The following is an 8,759-nucleotide window of genomic DNA, read 5'->3' on the forward strand; positions in this document are numbered from 1 at the left end:
ACGCGACCTTCTTAAAGTACTAAAAATAAAGGCTCACGAGATCGATAAAAAGGGGGCAAAAATCTCTTATTGCACTTTCTTGGGGGGTAAGACTGTGTTGCGTTTCTTCCGTATAATTTTAGGTACTAGTTAAGAATGTAATTTTTCACTTATATATTTTTTTAGGTCTAACTTATAATTTTTACAAAGATAATCAAACAAATATATCATGCCATAAAATATCAATAATCAGAATAATGTATTTAAGTAGTTGGAATCGAGGAAAACATATGTGATAATTTTCAAATAAGTAATAAAATATAAAAATATGATTATATTTAGTTAAATTTATTTAGTCTCAAACAATCAAAGTTTCTGGTTTTTTACTCATTGTGACTTACAATAAAAAAAATATGTAACAAGTTTCGCTATGTATATGAATACATTGGATATTCATGCAATGATAGAGAACACTTTTCTTTATGCATACACTTTTTAATGGTTTGTAACCAACAACGTATTATAAAATGATAGATACAACTGTAAACGTGTTGATGAATACTTGCCGTTCGTGCATCCATTAACAAAATCACACATGTCCATTTCACAGAGACATTCAAGTTGGCACATTTTACCATAAAAAGGATAGGGGCATTCAAAGCTACAGTTCTTCCAATGATAACCTATGGGACAATCTATAGCAAAGAACAATTAAGGATCATAATCATGTTTGAAAGACAGTTTGATTTTGTAATGTGAAATTGATAGAATTTTACCAATTACAATGAAACTAATCTTCAAAACGCATTTTTCAAACACGGAAATTTTTTTTCCTGTTGAAAATTAACGACAATGCTGGACATTTTTTTTCAAATCAAGTGCAACTAACATTTATAATACATCGTACAACATTGCTCCTTATATAATTGTTTTTATAGTTTTAAACTTCCTTCCAATTATTTCATGTAATAAAAGTCATCATTTATGAATAGAAATTTTCAGACATGCTCAAATTTACATTATTCCTCCATTATGCAATAGAAATCGATGCGATCGGGAAATTAAAAAGTATCGTTGATGTGCATGTATATGCCATGGCATTTTTAATATTTTGAGTAACTTACCTACGCATTTGTTCATTATAAAGTCCCACCTTGTGTATGGACAGCATCCTTTAAAGTATCTAAGATGAAGTAAAACAAGGAAAAATGTAACAACAATGAAATTATTGTGTGTTTAGAAAATGTCATCTAAAACTAAAACTTACTTCGGACAAGGTCCATTTTCACCTGCTCCCAGACAAATCAAAGATAACACTGAAATAGAAACGAATCCGACCAATAATTTATGCCTGTACATTTTGTCCTTTTTTAATGTAATGGAACATTGAACATAACTGCAATGTAGATTTAATTATTTCCTCATCATTTCGTATTTGTTCTATGGTGTATTTCCGCAATGTGATCGAATAACAAGAGATGAATGTTATCAGTATGTTCGTATATAGAACGACATTTTTAATCGTATACGGGTTTATTTCATCAATTGTATCAATTTTACACGACAAATACTGACATCAATGCGAAATTGATACCTTGTTGACAAAGACGTGCTGACATCAAGACTGTAAAACGTAAATAAATGCATTTATTTTAAACGCATGTTGTTTGATAATAATTTATGCAAAAAACAAAAATGGTATTTAGAGTTATAATTATCTTTCGTGATATACATTCACATGATAAATCCTAAAGCAAATATATTTTTTGATGTCATTTAAGAACGTTTTAAATGTTGAAAACATATCAATGAGCTTTATCCTGGATATAATATGTTTCCGACAAAAATACACATTTTTTCATGGTTATGTTGTTTAAATCCATTTTTCCAAAGGAGAGATTTTTGTGATTGATATTTGAACTTTTACATTTTTTGAATTTTGTGGCCAGTTTTAGCTCGGCATTTCTCTAATAACGATTATTTTCTCTAAGAAAACAATGCCCTCGTACACACTTCATCAAAATGATGGAAAGAACAAAACAATATCAAATATTTACATTAGCCATCCCAATCACCGGACCTTAATATTATAGAAAACGTATAGCGAACAATTAAAATCCGTTTGCAAAGAGAAATAAACACATAAAAACAGAGGAAATCTGATTGAAAAAGTAAAAATAATCTGGAGTTCACCTCAACGGCACTACATTCAAGGATTACAGGATATACATCAGTTCGGAAACGTGTACGACAGGTCATTAGGTCTAAAGGTCATGCAACTAAATATGAAATTTGAGGTAGGATACTTTCTTACTTCTTCTTAAAAGTCAGGTAAGCGTGAACCAGTGTCTTATGACGGCGGCCATTTTGATGATTACTTATGGCCATATCCTTTACATCAATATGTATCTCATTTATTTTTGTGTATAATAGGAATGTCAATTCTACTTGCATATAGTTTAGTCAGATTATTATTAGATGGCTTCGTTTGGTCGATTGCCCAATACTCATTGGTTTATTTGAAACTGTGTTGCGTTCTCTAACAAAATAATGCTACTGTCACACACCATTAATCAAAAAGATTACTTCATATATCAAACTCTGTATTACGTGTACACAAGAATATATTGAATATATTTTACACATCTATTACAAATTTTGTCTTCTCAATTCATTGTATGTCTTTTAACAAATCTGTTTAATCGTACGTACATCATGAGTTTTTGTTTTATTTTTTTTTAATAAAAGCACACAATAATACAACGAATTATTTGCTTTTTTACTTATATCGTATGTACAACAATAGGGATATATTTGTCTATCAATTGTATGTATGCATAATGTAATCTACTTAATAGAAAATATTTTGGACGATATTAGACGTGCAGCTTAAAATACACATGCATTAGAGTTCTATTGCCTGGAACAAAAACGCACGTACATGTACATACATAGAAACTCACTGAAATTAAGTAGCCCAAACACTGATAGATTAGCAACAACATGCCCAGGGGCCACATCGGCCGCCTGAGTTACATTTACCTTAGTTTTATTCAAAGCAGCTAGCTATAATTTAAACATCTTATAAAGTCAAGACAAATATTTAACAGTGTAGGTTTAGTCTTTGTTGTGTCTACAATTAAGAAACAGAATGCGATAATTTATAATTACGTTTCAAATTAAACAATTACAAATTTTAAGAATTGTTTTTAAATTAAAGAAAGTGAACATGAATAATAATCAATGGTTCATATTGTCGGTTTGCTGTATATCATGATTTCTGAAAACAATTTCCTCAGTAAGAAGAATTGCGATAAAGAATGACCTTTTCTTGCAATCTATGGACGCTACCACATTGTTAAAAGCATTGCCTAACAGCTCGATTATCTCATCTAAGAGAGAACTAAACTGATTATGACGTCAGTGAGACACTTTACATTTTAACACATGCTTAGTAGCAAAGGTAAAATGCCTAGGGAATGGCCCCGGTTGGTGGAATTTTTAATTTATCACCTTTTTCTTGCATTCAGAAAGTTTCTTATATAATTATTAATTAAATGAACACACAAAATGCAGTTGTCAGCATCTTCATTTTGACACAGTGAGTTTTACTCAACTTATCCGTTTGACAAAATAAACCGAACATACGTAACATCTAAATTTATTGAAATTACCTTTATAATATTTATTTGAAATCTACAAATTGCATTTTTAATTAATAAACAGTTGAGGTCAAATCTAAAACATCTTGGATTGTCTCATATTTCTTAAATATTATACATGTATCCATACATTTGCAAAATTTTAGTAGGGACAACTAAGAATCAGTAACAGTGATATATGAGTCCACTTTCTCTCATGACAGTACAAAATTATGCTTAACATCCAGACATACTTTTCTTGATAAGTTCTATCAAATTTGTGTACACATATGGCCAGTCACCAAATGCACTGTGGCTTACATGTATCTACTAAAGAGAACAGATGGAAGTTGGGGAAAAATAGATGACATTCATAAACCTTTAACTGAGAGCGTACAATATGTAATTGTTTGTATAAGTTCAAACAATTTTGAAGCCCAGAAATTGTCCATGAATTGCAGTTTCAAAACTAAAATTTTAGCTATGAGCAGATTATATTAATCTCATGTTTTTTTCCCGCATGTATTGCTTATTAAGACCCCCCATCATTTAAATTGCCTAACAGGGTGCAGTTTAAGAGTTCAACCTGTTCTAGATTCATGGTTCTTAATGACTTAATTTTCAAAAATGAGGATGAATTAGACAAATATAAAACAGAATGAAAAATTTCTCGATAATAATTCTCTTTACGCAGCTTAGAATGCATTGATAAAACTAAGGTACCGTTGTTTATTCACAATACGTAACATATTGTCAATTAACGTTTGGTTGTTAGTGTTGTAGAAAGTTCGTCCTCTTCAGAAATTTCTATAAGAGATGACTTAAATAAAGGACAATCAAATGTCTTCTTTTTAATTATGCACATTTAACCGTAAAAGAGAAATTATAGTTGTGATTAAAAACATAAACGTATAACCTTGGTAAAAATTAAATTAGTTTATTGCAATTGATAAAAATGTGTTCACTGAACACATTTTGTTTTAACTTAAGTTATTTTCATTTCCAATTTAAATATGATTAATTTTTTGTTGTATGATTAATTAATTGAATAATTAAAACAGTCAAACCCAGAGGTATACGTAGTACTATTTTCTTGTTAACCAGAAGAAGTGTTAGCTTGACATCTCTATCTGATGGCTAATTTCAAAATGCACCTTGGGTGCTGAAAGAATGCATCTCCCATTAATGATATTTATGATTAATTTACGTAGTGCATATGATATCATAAAATTGTACTTAATAAAACCAGTGCACAGTGAGCAGAAATATCTTTTTAAGAAGTTGTAGTTGATCATGGCGTAATATGAACTAAATAAGTAAGCTGGTACAACTCTGTTAAGAGATTGTTGAAGGTTTGTAATCAGAGGCAATTGATAGACTAAGACTGTGCTCAGCAATTGCGTTTGCTACTTTCACTGCCTGCATAGGAATTTGCGGGTCGTGATATCGACTGATAATTTACGTCAGTATTCAGAATCTAAAATTCATCAGGAAATTTATCAGGAAGCTTATGTTAAGGAATTGATATAACATGCTTTTTAGTGCTGGAGAGGACAATTTTAAAATACTCCAACTTAATTTCATTCTTCTCCAATTAGTTCTCTTTTAAAGAGGCCCTTCATTTAAAACTAAATTAAAACTCTCTTCCCCAAGCCATGTAGTTTGTGTAACTTTCATACTGGCACTGCATGAAATATTGCGTTTAATAAAATTAAACTTCGTTATATCCTCATTTTACATGAACTTTAAAGTTTAATTGATATTTAATGTAAAATTATACTTCGAGATATAATTGTAATTAATTCTCAACTTTAGGTCATTTTTATTACTGATTAAACGTCATTAAACCAGAAGTTGCAAATATAATTGAGGTTTAAGATAAATTATATTTCCAAGCAACCGTCATTAATTTTATCAACTTTAAATAAGGTAAACATGGTAAAAGCCTCCCGAACTTGTTGTACTTTATAAAAATAATGACCTTGCAATAAAATTTCTATTAATCATGGATAGATCTTTATATGTAAACAAATCATACTGTCCTTTTCTGTTGGCTGTGCTGGTTTTAGCATGAAGTACACTATGCAACATGTATTATACGTATACCCGTGTAGTCATGTTGGTTGCAGTAAAACAAGAATCAAGATTTTTTTTATTGTTTATTAACGGTAAAATATATCATGAATATATATATAAGCATGATTGAGACAACCCTTTCGTTTATCTTAAAAGAATGTATGTACATATATTATCCATATTTTGCCTGTTATAAGAACAGCGCATTCCTCTTACAAATATGAAACACAAGCTAATGAAATATAAAAAAAAACCATTTTACACACGCATATTATAAATACAAAAATCGGACACAAATTTTAAATTTAGAGTATATAGTTTAAAAACTCCCAAATCAAATACTAAAAAAATGAAAAATTTAAAAGTCCAACTATACCTTTATATTGCCAAGTGGCGCAGGACGCACATCCTAACAAGATGGCTGATGCCAACTGGCGCAGGATGCACATCCGTCAAAGATGGATGATGCAATCTGATAAAATTATAGATCTCTACATTAGCGCACAGCACAGAGAGATTTCACTGCGCTGTGCGCTAATGTAGAGATCTGTATTTCAATCATATTTTGGATGATGCCATCAGGTACAGAACGCACATCCTTCCAAGAAGGCTGATGCCAACTGGCGCAGGACGCACATCCTTCCAAATGGCTGACACCAACTGGCGCAGGACGCACACCCTTCCAGACTGGCCGACGCCAACTGTCGCAGGACGGTCAATTTTTTCAGGACAGATTTCATTTCAAAAACTAAAATTCGATACAGCTATTAAACACGTCCCTTTTTTATTACATTTACACGTTTACACCTTTAATAACAGGACAAATGTATGATACACACTTATTCAAAAGCATACCATCAGCACATATATATTTACAACTTATTCTCTGGACTGGAATGAAAGCAGAAGGCTTAAAAGTGTCAAAAACGTTCTGTCTCCATAATTCAACAGGCTTCCCACAGTGATATCTGTACATGTTTGGGAGTGATGCAAGCCACAAAACTTTAGCAAACAGGTGAACACGGCTTTTATTGTCTACAATTAAGTTATGCTGAAGAAAACATTGAATTACACCGGGACGGAGTTCACCTGAGCCAACTTCTTCGATTATTTTTCCATCTGTGGAATGCCAGTAGGCCATGACAAACGAAGATCGCTTGTGACGCGATTGATTTGAACCATAAACTTCTCCTCCGAGACAGATTGATGAACATTTTCTAAAGGACTTTGGGATGCATTCAATGTAATCATCAAGCTCTGGATAAATATGTTTGTATGTTTTCTTTAACATATCTAAGTCAGCTGAAGATAGAACATGGCATGATAACTTTTTACATTCAAATGCAGAGCAAATTTGCCAGTCCTATCCAACAATTTGGGCACTTTTCTTAGACATATACAATATTTTCAAAATATCAGAATCCGTAGGAAATCTGTCACCACATAACTCTGTCACACTTGGAAAATGTTTCTTAAATTCATCAACATACAAACTAGGGAATTGCAAAGAATGTACAAAAGAGTCTCTTAAAAAACCTCTCATAAGCTGCATTTCTATTGACCTGCTATTATTTGGCATGCTTCCCAAATGACCATTGTATCTTTCGAAACTAAAAAGCAAAAAAGAGTAAACTGGACCATAATCAAGTACACACTGTGATAAATGACAATGCATATGAATATTTGGTGTAATGCTAGAACAGCCATATACCCTTTCCACACCTTTACAAAATGCAATAATATAACTATCAAATCTAGCTATTTCTACACTTGATATGAATTTAGAAGTTAGCGCTCTACATGCCAAACCAAAATTTCGCCAAACATCCAAATCTGTTTTAGGCAAAATATCTGCTAGTGCAAAAATCGAGAAAAAAATGGTCCAATTTTTCCATTGCTCAGCAGTAAATCCTCCAAACGAGGATGCAATTTTTCTAGGAATTGCACCTATGTTGCTTGCTGCATCAACAGAATCAACCTTCTCCTGAATCAGAACTAACTGATCTGAATGTAAAACTTTTAAATCAAGCCACATTTTCATCATTTTTTTTTTTGCAGTTCCTTGAAATAAATTGTGCATGGGATCAACAATGGACATTCTTATTGGGTTGAAATAGTCTAGTTCACTTAATACCGAATATTTTACTCCATGAAAAGATTCAAGTCTTTCTTCTTCTGTCTGAGTTCTAGCTTTTTTAACAGCTTTCATGGATAAATTATAATCATCAAGTGTTCGTACTGGCCAATTCTCTACATCAAAACCTGAATAATCTTTATTGCCTACACTACCTGGACATTTTTTAAAACATTTTGAGCAACCCAATGTTGCTGAATGACCCAAAAATCCACATAATTTTCGTGTTGCTGGAATGTCGCATCCAACACACATTAGTGCAACTTTAAAATTCTTTTTTAAATATGAACTTTTGTTTGAAGCCAACTGAAATCCCTGCGACCATGCTACTTTAAGTTCATTAACAAGAGGTGTTATGAAACTATTTACAGAAGGTTCATGTATTAAATCTGGAATAACACCTATCAATAAAACATTTTTCAATTTAAATTTTTTTCCTCTCTAGGCAAATTCAAAATAACTGCATACAAAACTGAATATTTAACATGTTTAAATGGCTGAAACCAGTCTAGATTTAACATTAAGCCATAATTGTTTCGATGGGTTAAAAAGTGTTTTTTTCTGAGCTCTGAAACTCTTTCCAAACATTCCCATCATAAATATCTGTCAAAAACCTAGGTGACTGCTTTCGTAATCGCCAATGGTTACAAAGATCTTCAAGCCCAGGCCTTTTAACTAAATCTTGCAAAGATTCTTGAATAGGTTTATAGCAGTAAGACTTAAATGGATAAAGTTTTTTTGTACCATCTAAAAGTGTTACAGATTTCAACAACAATTCCCCACATGGTCTTCGCCTTGCTGGCTGTGTATGATTTGGATATTCTACAAAAGGACATTTGGCAGACACAGTTTCACCCTCTAAATTCATTAAACAATCATCATACAAGTAAATGGAGAAACATTTTCTGCACACAACATACTTTGTAAAA

At 31.7% G+C, this 8,759-nt stretch overlaps 1 long non-coding RNA gene across 1 annotated transcript; it reads right to left on the bottom strand.

Annotated features, from left to right (window-relative positions):
* Positions 1–363: 363 nt before the first annotated feature.
* Positions 364–1,364, bottom strand: LOC117692179 (uncharacterized). The gene is made up of 3 exons (XR_010709244.1): positions 1,247–1,364; positions 1,104–1,162; positions 364–674 (listed from the first exon to the last, which is right to left on the bottom strand). It is a non-coding gene; the product is annotated as an uncharacterized lncRNA (long non-coding RNA).
* Positions 1,365–8,759: the final 7,395 nt, after the last annotated feature.

Source organism: Magallana gigas, chromosome 9, assembly GCF_963853765.1.
Source record: "Magallana gigas chromosome 9, xbMagGiga1.1, whole genome shotgun sequence".
In the NCBI taxonomy this organism is placed as follows: Eukaryota; Metazoa; Mollusca; class Bivalvia; order Ostreida; family Ostreidae; genus Magallana; species Magallana gigas.